The following is a 16,099-nucleotide window of genomic DNA, read 5'->3' as shown; positions in this document are numbered from 1 at the left end:
CCAACAATATCGATAAAATATTTTATGGAGAATATTTAAAGATTTACATCAGGCAACTCCAAACTATGGCCCGCGGGTAGTTCAGAAGATATATAAAAAAAAAATTTTAATTATAAAAAAAAATGTTGCGATCCCATTGGTCCCCAAACCACAGCCCGCAGGCCAGATACTGCATGCCAGCGTTCAAAGTCTAGCCCACGGGTAGTCCCGAGTGTGTGTGTGTGTGTGTGTGTGTGTGTGTGTGTGTGTGTGTGTGTGTGTGTGTGTGTGTGTGTGTGTGTGTGTGTGTGTGTATATATATATATATATATATATGTATATGTATATATATATGTATATATATATATATATATATATATATATATATATATATATGTATATGTATATATATATATATATATAAAATCTCTTTCTCACCCCAGTGGGCTGGTATCTGTGTCATCTTCAAGCTGGGGTCCTGGCAGTTTGAGGGTTCTGCGCAGTATCTCGGCTGTTCCTAGAACTGCGCTCTTCTGGACTAAGGCTTCAGATGTTGTTCCTGGGATCGGTTGGAGCCACTCTCCCAGTTTGGGACTTACTGCTCCGGGCGCCCCCACTACCACGGGGACCACGCTATTCTTGACCTTCCACACCCGTTCCAGCTGCTCCTTCAACCCTTGGTACTCCTCAAGCTTCTCGTGTTCCTTCTTCCTGATGTTGGCCTCAGCTGGGATTGCCACACCTAGCACCACCACCACTATGTCTGGTTGGTTAGCCAGAAGCTGTTTGTCAGTCTGCAACCTGAAGGCCCACAGAACCTTGGCCCTGTTGTTCTTCAGCCACCTTCTGTGGTATGGCCCATTGGGACTTGGGTCCTTTATTCCATACTGATTGCTGATGTTCCTGTATACTATCCCGGCCACTTGGTGGTGCCTCTCCTTGTACTCTGATCCAGCTAGCATCTTACAGCCTGGTACTATGTGCTGGTCTGTCTCAGGGGCTTCTGTTCACTCGGGTTGAGGCGAATAACTACACAAATGGAATGTCACCGACTGCTTTCACAACGTGTACTAAAGTAAATAGTTAATATTTGATTTTCTTTTGTTCCACTTGTGCACTTCCTTCTTTATTTGACATTTCTCCAACAAAGTGTCAGAGTAGTGAAGTGTATTTCTGGTCTTGTTACCCTCTCCCGGGCAGGAGGGTAACACGGCAGTACGGCTGGATCAAAAGGGACGTCGGAGACACTTTGCTGAACAAAATGTTGCTTTATTACAAGCGAGCGTCATTAAACAGGTCTGCAGTACTCTGAGGAGCCTAGGTCAAAACAATGAATGACTCCTAACTGGAGAAGCCAAACCATCAGTTTTTATATTCCTCCTTTCTGTCTCTGGGTGTGTGTGCTAGGTCAGGAGAGCGCATCCTGACCATAAAAGGAGATATTCGTGTGTAAGCAACTGTTTTAAGTCATAACTCGAATGTTAGCGTTGAGCTAGATGGGTTGTCTTTTCTCAAGGATAGGGTTATCCCTTTTGCATTCTGAAGTCCCAATTAGAGCCTCTTTCCTCCGAGAAGTGATACAATCCACCTGCGAATATTAAACTAAAGGGCCTTATCTTATTATGTGTTCAAACTGAAATACCACTATTCACTAAAAGCTGGTGTTTTGCTTTCTCCAAGGTGAATATAAACATTCACCATGTGTAGGACATAAAATGAGTTAATTAATTTACTTCAGTAATAGGCAGCCGAGGTAATTGTTCAGACTCAGGCTTAATACTTCATACTCTTTAGTAATTACGTTTAAAAGGGTCGGTCCACTTCTCGTAGCTTGGCGTATCAAAAAGAAGTTTGTAATAAATGATAAAGAACATTAAACTGCAAATAGTTGAAAGACTGGCTGAGTACAAACACTGCAAGGTTGTTACGCTGATCAGTTCTTCAGCACAAAGATGCCCCACAAAAAGTTTCTTTTGTTCCTCGATTTCTCTGTTGTCATGTTTGTTGTAATACAAATCCCGTTTCCATATGAGTTGGAAAATTGTGTTAGCAAATAGTCAAACAGTTAAAGAACAACCTTTCTCAAAGTCCAATTGCAAGAAGTTTAGGGATTTCAACATCTACGCTCCATAATATCATCAAAAGGTTCAGAGAATCTGGAGAAATCACTCCACGTAAGCGGCATGGCCGGAAACCAACATTGAATGACCGTGACCTTCCATCCCTCAGACGGCACTGTATCAAAAACCCACATCAATCTCTAAAGGATATCACCACATGGGCTGAGGCACACTTCAGAAAACCACTGTCAGTAACTACAGTTGGTCGCTACATCTGTAAGTGCAAGTTAAAGCTCTACTATGCAAAGCAAAACCCATTTATCAACAACATCCAGAAACGCTGCCGGCTTCTCTGGGCCCGAGCTCATCTAAGATGGACTGATGCAAAGTGGAAAAGTGTTCTGTGGTCTGACGAGTCCACATTTCAAACTATATTTGGAAACTGTTGACGTGGTGTCTTCCGGAACAAAAAGGAAAATAACCATCCGGATTGTTATAGGCGCAAAGTGTAAAAGCCAGCATGTGTGATGGTATGGGGGTGCATTAGTGCCCAAGGCATGGGTAACTTACACATCTGTGAAGGCACCATTAATGCTGAAAGGTACATACAGGTTTTGGAACAACATATGCTGCCATCTAAGCGCCGTCTTTTTCATGGACGCCCCTGCTTATTTCAGCAAGCCACATTCAGCACGTGTTACAACAGTGTGGCTTCGTAAAAAGAGTGCGGGTACTTTCCTGGCCCGCCTGCAGTCCAGACCTGTCTCCCATGGAAAATGTGTGGTGCATTATGAAGCGTAAAATAGGACAGCGGAGACCCCGGACTGTTGAAGGACTGAAGCTCTACATAAAACAAGAATGGGAAAGAATTCCACTTTCAAAGCTTCAACAATTAGTTTCCTCAGTTCCCAAACATTTATTGAGTGTTGTTAAAAGAAAAGGTGATGTAACACAGTGGTGAACATGCCCTTTCCCAACTACTTTGGCACGTGTTGCAGCCATGAAATTCTAAGTTAATGATTATTTGCAAAAAAAAAAGTTTATGAGTTTGAACATGAAATATGTTGTCTTTGTAGCATATTCAACTGAATATGGCTTGAAAAGGATTTGCAAATCATTGTATTCTGTTTATATTTACATCTAACACAATTCCCCAACTCATATGGAAACGGGGTTTGTAAAAAAATTAAAACGGGTCCCACAGACCCCAACACTTTTAAAAAAGTATTTTTTGTTCCATAGTCTGAAAGGGTTCTTAGTATTGTGAGCACTAGATGGAGCATAAGGATGAAGGTCTCCACTGAGATGTTTTTCAAGTGCTCTCAGCAAATGGAAAAGTGACAAGCTTGCTGCACTTGTCTATTTTACTTATTCCGGGGGCTCTTCTTTCAGATTCCGCTTCGCCCGGCCTGGCTTATTTTCCTGGAAGGTTCAGGAGGGCGCGCTCTTTCATTTCTTCAGAAAATTGTTTCGCGGGATTTCAATCTTTGGCTGCGAGATATGACAGAACACAATATCAAGAACGCTTATGTTTCTTATCTGCCATTTTTTTTTTGTCTTTCCCCCCGCGTATAAATAAAAGATCAGTATAAATTTCAGTCAAGTGGCCGAGAATACGAATGTGAGCGATGGGAGTGAAATGAAACCGCGAACCCTGGGACATCTCCACTGCTCCGCCGTGTCGCTTGCACAGAGCTGCCATGGCATTGCGGCTTTGGCTTTTATTGGTGGTTTGTTTGGATAATGTTGCCATGACGACAGTGGTGATTAAAGAAGTGCACCTGGCGTCCTTCCTTCAACATGTCTTGTGGCACTTCAGTTTCAGTTTATGTGGAACATGCATAAGATGTGGGGCGGCATAGCTTGGTTGGTAGAGTGGCCGTGCCAGCAACTTGAGGGTTGCAGGTTCGATTCCTGCTTCCGCCATCCTAGTCACTGCCGTTGTGTCCTTGGGCAAGACACTTTACCCACCTGCCCCCAGTGCCACCCACACTGCTTTAAATGTTACTTAGATATTGGGTTTCACTATGTAAAGCGCTTTGAGTCACGAGAGTAAACCGCTATATAAATATAATTCACTTCACTTATGATGTAATGCAGGGGTCAGCAACCTTTTTGAAAGCAAGAGCTACTTCTTGGGTACTGATTCATGCCAAGGGCTACCAGTTTGATACACACTTCAATAAATTGCCAGAAATAGCCAATTCGCTCAATTTACCTTTAATAAATACATCTATATATACATATATATATATATAAAAAAAGGGTATTTCTGTCTGCCATTCCGTCGTATATTTTTTTTCCGTTTACGGAAGGTTTTTTGTAGAGAATAAATGATGAAAAAAACACTTAATTGAACGGTTTAACAGAGAAGAAAACATTAAAAAAATTTAAAATTTGAAACATAGTTTATCTTCAATTTCGACTCACTAAAATTCAAAATTCACCCTAAAAAAAGAAGAGAAAAACTAGCTAATTCGAATCTTTTTGGAAAAAATTTAATAATTTATGGAACATCATTAGTAATTTTTCCTGATTAAGATTAATTTTAGAATTTTGATGACATGTTTTAAATAAGTTAAAATCCAATCTGCACTTTGTTAGAATATATAACAAATTGGACCAAGCTATATTTCTAACAAAGACAAATCATTATTTCTTCTAGATTTTCCAGAAACAAAATTTTCAAAGAAATTCAAAAGACTTTAAAATAAAATTTAAATTGGATTCTAAAACATTTCTAGATTTGCCAGAATAATTTTTTGGAATTTTAATCATAAGTTTGAAGAAATATTTCACAAATATTCTTCGTCGAAAAAACAGAAGCTAAAATGAAGAATTAAGTCAAAATTTAAGTATTATTCTTTACAATAAAAAAAAATAAATTTACTTGAACATTGATTTAAATTGTCAGGAAAGAAGAGGAAGGAATTTAAAATATAAAAAGGTATATGTGTTTAAAAATCCCTAAAATTGTTTTTAAGGTTGTATTTTTTCTCTGAAATTGTCTTTCTGAAAGTTATAAGAAGCAAAGTAAAACAAAAATAAATGAATTTATTTAAACAAGTGAAGACCAAGTCTTTAAAATATTTTCTTGGATTTTCAAATTCTATTTGAGTTTTGTCTCTCTTAGAATTAAAAATGTCGAGCAAAGCGAGACCAGCTTGCTAGTAAATAAATACAATTTAAAAAATAGAGGCAGCTCACTGGTAAGTGCTGCTATTTGAGCTATTTTTAGAACAGGCCAGCGGGCGACTCATCTGGTCCTTACGGGCGACCTGGTGACCCCTGTGCTAAAATAATCACAGTAAAAAACACTTTATAATTGCAGTTTTAATTTTTTTATACAAACCCCGTTTCCATAAGAGTTGGGAAATTGTGTTAGATGTAAATATAAACAGAATACAATGATTTGCAAATCCTTTTCAAGCCATATTCAGTTGAATATGCTACAAAGACAACATATTTCATGTTCAAACTCATAAACTTTTTTTTTTTGCAAATAATAATTAACTTAGAATTTCATGGCTGCAACACGTGCCAAAGTAGTTGGGAAAGGGCATGTTCACCACTGTGTTACATCACCTTTTCTTTTAACAACACTCAATAAATGTTTGGGAACTGAGGAAACTAATTGTTGAAGCTTTGAAAGTGGAATTCTTTCCCATTCTTGTTTTATGTAGAGCTTCAGTCCTTCAACAGTCCGGGGTCTCCGCTGTCCTATTTTACACTTCATAATGCGCCACACATTTTTCATGGGAGACAGGTCTGGACTGCAGGCGGGCCAGGAAAGTACCCGCACTCTTTTTTTATGAAGCCACGCTGTTGTAACATGTGGCTTGGCATTGTCTTGCTGAAATAAGCAGGGGCGTCCATGATAACATTGCTTGGATGACAACATATGTTGCTCCAAAAGCTGTATGTACCTTTCAGCATTAATGGTGCCTTCACAGATGTGTAAGTTACCCATGCCTTGGGCACTAATGCACCCCCATACCATCACACATGTGTAAGTTACCCATGTCTTGTTCACTAATACACCCCCATACCATCACACATGTGTAAGTTACCCATGCCTTGGGCACTAATACACCCCCATACCATCACACATGTGTAAGTTACCCATGTCTTGTTCACTAATACACCCCCATACCATCACACATGTGTAAGTTACCCATGCCTTGGGCACTAATGCACCCCCATACCATCACACATGTGTAAGTTACCCATGTCTTGGGCACTAATACACCCCCATACCATCACACATGTGTAAGTTACCCATGTCTTGTTCACTAATACACCCCCATACCATCACACATGTGTAAGTTACCCATGCCTTGGGCACTAATGCACCCCCATACCATCACACATGTGTAAGTTACCCATGTCTTGGGCACTAATACACCCCCATACCATCACACATGTGTAAGTTACCCATGTCTTGTTCACTAATACACCCCCATACCATCACACATGTGTAAGTTACCCATGTCTTGGGCACTAATACACCCCCATACCATCAAACATGTGTAAGTTACCCATGTCTTGTTCACTAATACACCCCCATACCATCACACATGTGTAAGTTACCCATGCCTTGGGCACTAATACACCCCCATACCATCACACATGTGTAAGTTACCCATGTCTTGGGCACTAATGCACCCCCATACCATCACAGATGTGTAAGTTACCCATGTCTTGGGCACTAATGCACCCCCATACCATCACACATGTGTAAGTTACCCATGTCTTGGGCACTAATACACCCCCATACCATCACACATGTGTAAGTTAGTCATGTCTTGTTCACTAATACACCCCCATACCATCACACATGTGTAAGTTACCCATGCCTTGGGCACTAATACACCCCCATACCATCACACATGTGTAAGTTACCCATGTCTTGTTCACTAATACACCCCCATACCATCACACATGTGTAAGTTACCCATGTCTTGTTCACTAATACACCCCCATACCATCACACATGTGTAAGTTAGTCATGCCTTGGGCACTAATACACCCCCATACCATCACACATGTGTAAGTTAGTCATGCCTTGGGCACTAATACACCCCCATACCATCACACATGTGTAAGTTACCCATGCCTTGGGCACTAATGCACCCCCATACCATCACACATGTGTAAGTTAGTCATGTCTTGTTCACTAATACACCCCCATACCATCACACATGTGTAAGTTACCCATGCCTTGGGCACTAATACACCCCCATACCATCACACATGTGTAAGTTACCCATGTCTTGTTCACTAATACACCCCCATACCACCACACATGTGTAAGTTACCCATGTCTTGTTCACTAATACACCCCCATACCATCACACATGTGTAAGTTACCCATGCCTTGGGCACTAATACACCCCCATACCATCACACATGTGTAAGTTACCCATGCCTTGGGCACTAATACACCCCCATACCATCACACATGTGTAAGTTACCCATGCCTTGGGCACTAATACACCCCCATACCATCACAGATGTGTAAGTTACCCATGTCTTGGGCACTAATGCACCCCCATACCATCACACATGTGTAAGTTACCCATGTCTTGGGCACTAATGCACCCCCATACCATCACACATGTGTAAGTTACCCATGTCTTGGGCACTAATACACCCCCATACCATCACACATGTGTAAGTTACCCATGTCTTGTTCACTAATACACCCCCATACCATCACACATGTGTAAGTTACCCATGTCTTGGGCACTAATACACCCCCATACCATCACACATGTGTAAGTTACCCATGTCTTGTTCACTAATACACCCCCATACCATCACACATGTGTAAGTTACCCATGCCTTGGGCACTAATACACCCCCATACCATCACACATGTGTAAGTTACCCATGTCTTGTTCACTAATACACCCCCATACCATCACACATGTGTAAGTTACCCATGCCTTGGGCACTAATACACCCCCATACCATCACACATGTGTAAGTTACCCATGCCTTGGGCACTAATACAACCCCATACCATCACACATGCTGGCTTTTACACTTTGCGTCGATAACAGTCTGGATGGTTCGCTTCCCCTTTGGTCCGGATGACACGATGTCGAATATTTCCAAAAACAATTTGAAATGTGGACTCGTCAGACCACAGAACACTTTTCCACTTTGCATCAGTCCATCTTAGATGATCTCGGGCCCAGAGAAGCCGGCGGTGTTTCTGGATGTTGTTGATAAATGGCTTTTGCTTTACATTGTAGAGCTTTAACTTGCACTTACAGATGTGGCGACAAACTGTAGTTACTGACAGAGGTTTTCTGAAGTTTTCCTGAGCCCAGGTGGTGATATCCTTTAGAGATTGATGTCGGTTTTTGATACAGTGCCGTCTGAGGGATGGAAGGTCACGGTCATTCAATGTTGGTTTCCGGCCATGCCGCTTACGTGGAGTGATTTCTCCAGATTCTCTGAACCTTTTGATGATATTATGGAGCGTAGATGTTGAAATCCCTAAATTTCTTGCAATTGCACTTTGAGAAAGGTTGTTCTTAAACTGTTTGACTATTTGCTCACGCAGTTGAGTAACAACAATAAGAACATAACACAAGGGTTAAGTTGCAAGAGCAAAGTCATGTGCTTAAAGGCCGAGATGTGAGAGAGACACACTCCTGTTATAACAGACGTGATGACAGCCTCTCCACCACCGCATCATTACACCGCCATAACCAGCGGAGAAGCATTAAAAGCAAATTAGAGTACACAAGAGCTGGTCTTGATGAACGCTGAGGGGCGGGACCGTTATTGCGGCTCGACGAGGTTTGAATTGCCACTTTGAACAAAAGGTCGTCCGCCTCTTCCGAGAAATTAGCTTCGGGGAAAACCGGAGCCGTTTTGAAGGCGCCGCGTGTGCGGGCAGATTGCCGTCCCTAAAAACATTTCACGTCCAATGACGAACGCACGATAAAATGTTGTTTATACCGCAGAATGACATTCAGGGATCAGAGAGCATTGTCATTCATAGCCGGGCTTGGAGGTCATTTCAACATCTGTCTGGCAATTATCTCTGGCAGCTGTATGTCACGGGCAGGATGGACGATACATCCACATACTCCATAGATATCACGGCTCTGTGCGATAGAGAAAATGACTACATATTGAACCATTTTGGTACGGGGGTTTCGGTTCGGTTTGGAGGTGTACCGGACCAGTTTCCACACGGACAAATTAGGTAGCGCACCGCAGGTTGTGTAAACAATGCAGAGCGAGGCAGGCTCGCAGCGACCGGATTAGGACAACATGCAAAAGCCAGAACGGTGCGATACAACAATGGAGCATTGTTCAGCAGCTTCTGCCAACACCTCAAACATGCTAACTCCTTTGAAGCGTCACCACCGCATTCAAGCAGCCTCTCCTCGGCGAGTCAGGCACGGCTGAAGCAATAACAAATGTTTTTATCGCAGCAGATTTAAAATAATCCATCCATTCATTTTCTACCGCTTATCCCGTTCGGGGTCGCTGTATTGCATTAAAACTAGATGTTGACCCACTTCTATGGTGGAAGAACAATAAGTAACATAATATAAATAAATAAATGATAAATGGGTTGTACTTGTACTTTTCTACCTTCAAGGTACTCAAAGCACTTTGACACTACTTCCACATTCACACACACATTCACACACTGATGGAGGGAGCTGCCATGCAAGGCGCCAACCAGCACCCGTCAGGAGCAAGGGTGAAGTGTCTTGCTCAGGACACAACGGACGTGACGAGGTTGGTACTCGGTGGGATTTGAACCAGTGACCCTCGGGTTGCGCACGGCCACTCTCCCACTGCGCCACGCCGTCCCCAATGTAATAGTTAGAGTCCAGTCCATAGTGGATCTAACATAATAGTGTGAGAGTCCAGTCCATAGTGGATCTAACATAATAGTGTGAGAGTCCAGTCCATAGTGGATCTAACATAATAGTGTGAGAGTCCAGTCCACAGTGGATCTAACATAATAGTGAGAGTCCAGTCCATAGTGGATCTAACATAATAGTGTGAGAGTCCAGTCCATAGTGGATCTAACATAATAGTGTGAGAGTCCAGTCCATAGTGGATCTAACATAATAGTGTGAGAGTCCAGTCCATAGTGGATCTAACATAATAGTGTGAGAGTCCAGTCCATAGTGGATCTAACATAATAGTGAGAGTCCAGTCCATAGTGGATCTAACATAATAGTGTGAGAGTCCAGTCCATAGTGGATCTAACATAATAGTGTGAGAGTCCAGTCCATAGTGGATCTAACATAATAGTGAGAGTCCAGTCCATAGTGGATCTAACATAATAGTGTGAGAGTCCAGTCCATAGTGGATCTAACATAATAGTGAGAGTCCAGTCCATAGTGGATCTAACATAATAGTGTGAGAGTCCAGTCCATAGTGGATCGAACATAATAGTGTGAGAGTCCAGTCCATAGTGGATCTAACATAATAGTGTGAGAGTCCAGTCCATAGTGGATCTAACATAATAGTGAGAGTCCAGTCCATAGTGGATCTAACATAATAGTGTGAGAGTCCAGTCCATAGTGGATCTAACATAATAGTGTGAAAGTCCAGTCCATAGTGGATCTAACATAATAGTGTGAGAGTCCAGTCCATAGTGGATCTAACATAATAGTGCAGTCCATAGTGGATCTAACATAATAGTGTGAGAGTCCTGTCCATAGTGGATCTAACATAATAGTTTGAGAGTCCAGTCCATAGTGGATCTAACATAATAGTGTGAGAGTCCAGTCCATAGTGGATCTAACATAATAGTGTGAGAGTCCAGTCCATAGTGGATCTAACATAATAGTGAGAGTCCAGTCCATAGTGGATCTAACATAATAGTGTGAGAGTCCAGTCCATAGTGGATCTAACATAATAGTGTGAGAGTCCAGTCCATAGTGGATCTAACATAATAGTGTGAGAGTCCAGTCCATGGTGGATCTAACATCATAGTGAGAGTCCAGTCCATAGTGGATCTAACATAATAGTGTGAGAGTCCAGTCCATAGTGGATCTAACATAATAGTGAGAGTCCAGTCCATAGTGGATCTAACATAATAGTGAGAGTCCAGTCCATAGTGGATCTAACATAATAGTGAGAGTCCAGTCCATAGTGGATCTAACATAATAGTGTGAGAGTCCAGTCCATAGTGGATCTAACATAATAGTGAGAGTCCAGTCCATAGTGGATCTAACATAATAGTGTGAGAGTCCAGTCCATAGTGGATCTAACATAATAGTGTGAGAGTCCAGTCCATAGTGGATCCAACATAATAGTGTGAGTCCAGTCCACAGTGGAGACTAACATAATAGTGAGAGTCCAGTCCATAGTGGATCCAACATAATAGTGTGAGAGTCCAGTCCATAGTGGATCTAACATAATAGTGAGAGTCCAGTCCATAGTGGATCTAACATAATAGTGAGAGTCCAGTCCATAGTGGATCTAACATAATAGTGAGAGTCCAGTCCATAGTGGATCTAACATAATAGTGAGAGTCCAGTCCATAGTGGATCATTTGTTTTCAAAACCCTTACATAAAAATGAGACCCCATTTTGAAAATGCATGTCAACACTTTGTTTTCCAAATATTGTGCTGTATTTCTTCAAAGTATTTCCCCTGCTGCCAGCAAGTCAAGTGATGACTTGACAGACAGCAACAGTTTTTCTGGACTGTATTTGCGTCCCACATGTGCTTCCTGGGCAAGAGAAGAGCCAAGCAGCTGAGTTAGAATCTGAGCAGGCATGGAGCTTCCATCTCTTCCCACTCTGTCATTGTTAATTGTCTTCTTTTTACCTGGCCGGGATTCTCCCAATGGCTGCTGTGGAATGTGACAGCAGGAAGAGCATTAAGCGTCTGACAAGATGATATCTAAGTTCAATTTCCCAGCCCTCACCTGATTTATACCTGCAGCACATCATTTTCCTTTCTGTCATAAAGACCTCCATAAATCAGCGGTGCTTACGCCTCGCCTGCATTTCTATCCCCGCCGTTTGCTATCAGGAAGTCATTACAAGCACATTTTGCTCCCGCAAACAAAAACGATCAAATGTAACACGGCCGAGATCAGAGCGATAAAGAGAGAGAGGCGCCCGGCTCCCAACAAAAGATGCACAACTCAATAAAAAACAGCTTCTTATTTTTATTTCTTGCTGCTGGGGTGACTGTTGTCCGTCTGTTTGGACAAAATTGCTGCATCATGTTCTCAATCTGGCATGCAAGTGACATATCCTGTGAGATAAAAGGGAACATTAACTGCTCTATCTTCTAGAGGCCACAGGACCAGTGGACTAGAAGCTCAGTCAAGTGTGATGCTGCCTTTTTACTAGACTGCAGACAATTATACTTTGCTGCTCTCCCCGTCGCCAGACAAACGGCCCCCGCCTCAGCACAAATGATTTCAGATAGATTTTACAAAATGTCTCTTGGCAGATTGCTTCCATACATTATTTCACTTAAATGGAAAAGGGGGGCGGGGCCTGCACTATAAATCAATCACCAGGCTTTAGTACACCCAGAGATGAGAGCTTTTACTGTGTGTGTGTGTGTGTGTGTGTGTGTGTGTGTGTGTGTGTGTGTGTGTGTGTGTGTGTGTGTGTGTGTACTACACGCACACACAAGGACTCTGCTCGGACGGGCCGACATCTTTGCTGAATGCTGACAGCCGGGACACTTTAGTAGTGAGCTGCCATTGCCCAAAAAGGAGAGAAACAATAATTCCTATTAAACTCAGCTGCTGACTTTGGATGACATTTCTGTGTTGAGATCCGTTCAAGCGAGTCTGCGTCAGCCCTTCAAAGACAGATTTTGTCAAAATTATACGTCAATTTACGTAACAGATGCCAGCTACTGCGAGCGTGTGATAGTACGCTGCGTAAACGTCTTAAGAGCTGTGCTGCACAATGAGCAGACAGCTGCTGGCTCATTTCACTGCTTGACAATTAGCGGGGGTTAGAATTGTGAGATATAAATGATGTGCGATGGAAGCAATATTAGGGTGACCACTTATATCCTCTATTGTTCTGCTGCTATACTTTTCTTTAAAGCGGAACATTATCACAATTTCAAAAGGGTTAAAAACAATAAAAATCAGTTCCCAGTGGCTTGTTGTATTTTTTGAAGTTTTTTTCAAAATTTTACCGGTCTCGGAATATCCCTAAATAAAGCTTTAAAGTGCCTTATTTTCGCTCTCTGCGAAGACACTGGCCATTTCCCTGTGACGTCACACAGTGCTGCCAATGTAAACAAACAATGGGAATACCACAGCAAGATATAGCGACATTAGCTCGGATTCAAACTCGGATTTCAGCGACTTAAGCGATTCAACAGATTACGCATGTATTGAAACAGATGGTTGGAGTATGAAAGTATTGAAGAAGAAACTGAAGCTATTGAGCGAATAGCTATTGACGCTATTCATAGCCATAGCATGGCCGAATAGCTGCATTAGCATCGCCGGTAAAATGTGCGGACCAAACGATCAGGACTTTTGCATCTCGTGACACTGGAGCAACTTAAATCCGTCGATTAGTAAGTGTTTGTTTCGCATTAAATGTGGGTGGAAGGAAACGTAATATAGTTGCAAATGCATCTACAGGTTATCCATACATCTCTGTGCCATGTCTGCTTTAGCACCGCCGGTAAATAGCATGTTAGCATTGATTACTATAGCATGTTAGCATCGATTGGCTGGCAGTCAACATCAACAAACTCACCTTTGTGATTTGGTTGACTATGGTTGCAAATGCATCTGCAGGTTATCCATACATCTCTGTGCCATGTCTGCTTTAGCACCGCCGGTCAAATGTGGAGACACTTTGGTACATTCAATGGGGGTCTGGCGGCAGACACTTTGGCATCTTGGGGCCAGTGGTGCAACTTGAATCCCTCCCTGTTAGTGTTGTTACACCCTCCGACAACACACCCACCAGGCATGATGTCTCCAAGGTTCTAAAATAGTCAAAAAAACGGAAAATAACAGAGCTGAGACCCGGTGTTTGTAATGTGTTGAAAATGAAAATGGTGGGTGTGTTACCTCGGTGACGTCACATTCTGACGTCATCGCCTCCAGAGCGATAAACAGAAAGGCGTTTAATTCGCCAAAATTCACCCATTTAGAGTTTGGAAATCGGTTAAAAAAATGTATGGTCTTTTTTCTGCACCATCAAGGTATATATTGACGCTTACATAGGTCTGCTGATAATGTTCCCCTTTAAGTACCGTTGAGTATTAAACTCTGAGACTGGCAGAGCAACTTAGCTACAATAAAAACCACGTGTACCATCATTTACAGTAATACACCGTTAAAAACAACAACCCTGGATATTCCCGTCAAAAACTGGAAGCTCAGTCAACAGAATTTTAACGCAAAAAAAGTAGTAGTTTTTTTATTTATTTAAATTAATATGCCGCAAAGAACAATACAACATTTGTCATTTTTTATTCATTTGATAGGTAGTTTGCTGTTATGTTACCGTATTTGTGAGACCTGTTGGGCATAGTGACGCCGGATTCGTTCTTCCAAGGATGCGATCGGGCAAGAACACAGCAGCGTACGGTAAGAAATAAAGATTTATTAGTAAGTAAAACAGACTAAGAAACAGAAAGACTTGTACTCGGTAGAAACAACAAAAAAGTGCTAGCATGGGAGCTAGGGAAATAGCCGACAAACTTGCATAAAGGCACAAAAAGGCAAAAAAAAAACTTCTAGCATGAGAGCTAGGGATAACTAGGCGTAGCGCGAAAGCTAGCGAGTAGAAAACAATGAATAGCAGTTGTCGCGTGTAAGCAAATTAGGATCCAAGAAAGAATGAACAAAAAGGGCAGGCTTAAATAGGGCAGTAATCAAAAATGACAGGTGTGCGTAAACAGCGAGTAGCAGGTGGAACTAATGTGCAACCATGGTGACAGAACAAACAGGAACTAAGGACGTCAAACAACAGAATGTGATACCAAAATGGAACAAAACAAGGATATGTGATGATCCGGGTAGCGGATCATAACAGTATTTCCTTGAATTGCTGCCAGGTATATAGTATGCACCTGCCTAGATTTACTGCCGGGTCAAACTCCTTTCGCAAAATATTATTTTTATTAGCGCATGTCCAGAATTTGCGCCGGATCAAACTCGTCACGTCACGAGTGACACTTCACCTGTCATCATTTTCAAAATGGAGGAGGCTGATTTCAATCATTTGAAATCGCATCAAGGGAAGAAGATTAAGAGCTATTCAGTAGGATTTAGGGTCAAAGCTATTTTTTGTGGGTTCTTCTGAGGATGTTGTAGTCGTAATGATTTGTGCAGTCCTTTGAGACATTTGTGATTTGGGGCTATATAAATAAACATTGATTGATGATTGATTGATTGAATATGCTAAAAAGAACAGTAAGCAGCTATGTTTTATTAATATACCGTAGCTGCGTGTGTCAAATATGAGTCATTACCATGAATTGATGAAGGTGGACCCCGACTTAAACAAGTTGAAAAACTTATTGGGGTGTTAGCATTTAGTGGTCAATTGTACAGAATATGTACTGTACTGTGCAATCTACTAATAATATGTACTGTACTGTGCAATCTACTAATAATATGTACTGTACTGTGCAATCTACTAATAATATGTACTGTACTGTGCAATCTACTAATAATATGTACTGTACTGTACAATCTACTAATAATATGTACTGTACTGTGTAATCTACTAATAATATGTACTGTACTGTGACATCTACTAATAATATGTACTGTACTGTGCAATCTACTAATAATATGTACTGTACTGTGCAATCTACTAATAATATGTACTGTACTGTGCTATCTACTAATAATATGTACTGTACTGTGCTATCTACTAATAATATGTACTGTACTGTACAATCTACTAATAATATGTACTGTACTGTGCAATCTACTAATAATATGTACTGTACTGTGCAATCTACTAATAATATGTACTGTACTGTGCAATCTACTAATAATATGTACTGTACTGTGCAATCTACTAATAATATGTACTGTACTGTGCAATCTACT

The sequence above is a fragment of the Nerophis ophidion genome, linkage group LG19, assembly GCF_033978795.1.
Source record: "Nerophis ophidion isolate RoL-2023_Sa linkage group LG19, RoL_Noph_v1.0, whole genome shotgun sequence".
NCBI lineage: Eukaryota > Metazoa > Chordata > Actinopteri > Syngnathiformes > Syngnathidae > Nerophis > Nerophis ophidion.
This window is presented reverse-complemented; position numbering follows the sequence as displayed.